Here is a 951-nt window from a genome sequence, read left to right on the forward strand (position 1 = left end):
GTCAGTCAAGCAGTCAGTCAGGTAGTCAAGCAGTCAGTCAGTCAGTGTCAGTCAGTCATTTAGTCATTCAGTCAGTCAGTGAAATAGCCAGTCAGAGAGTCAAGCAGTCAGTCAGTCAGTCTCAGTCAGTCAGTTAGTCAGTCAGTCAGTCAGTCAGTCCAGTCTCAGTCAGTCAGGCAGTTAGTCAGTCAGTCTCGGTCAGTCAGTGAGTCAGTCAGTCAGTATCAGTCAGTCAGTGAGTCAGTCTGTCAGTCAGGCAGTATCAGTCAGGCAGTAAGACTCCGCTCGACAGAACTCCGATAGCCTAATGGCTAGACCGCTGGTCTTCCAAGCGAGTGGCCTGGGTTCGAGTCCCAGCCGGAGCGAATATCTTCAATGTATGTATTTCTTTTCTAATTTGAAAATTCTTTTTTTTTTCAATTTCTTTCCTTTGCAATTATTGATTATTTATGTAGGGAAGAAATTTCTGAGTCAGTTTAATTTTTCGACACAAAGATTTCAAAGTGTTTAAATAAACAATTACCAAGGTGCATTTTTTGTTTTTATTATATTTAAAACTCCCACCGACAGAGCTCCCATAGACTAATGGCTAGAGTGTTAGGCTTCCAAGCGAGTGGCCCTGGGTTCGAGTCCCAGCCTGAACGAAAATCTTCAATGTATACTTTTAGTTTCTAATTTGAAATTTCTTCTTCTTTTTTTTTTTAATTTTTCTCTTTTGCGAATATTGATTATTTATGTAGGGAGAAAAATTCTGAGTCAGTTTAATTATTCGACCTGTAAATTTCAAAGTGTTTGAATCAATAATTACCAAGGTGCATTTTTTGTTTTTATTATATTTAAGACTTCCATCGACCGAGCTCCGATAGCCTAATGGCTAGACCGATGGGTTCCAAGCGCGTGGTACTGGGTTCGAGTCCCGGCCGGAACGAAAATCTTCCCTGTATATATTTC

This window comes from Uloborus diversus, unplaced genomic scaffold (assembly GCF_026930045.1).
Source record: "Uloborus diversus isolate 005 unplaced genomic scaffold, Udiv.v.3.1 scaffold_273, whole genome shotgun sequence".
Lineage (NCBI taxonomy): Eukaryota > Metazoa > Arthropoda > Arachnida > Araneae > Uloboridae > Uloborus > Uloborus diversus.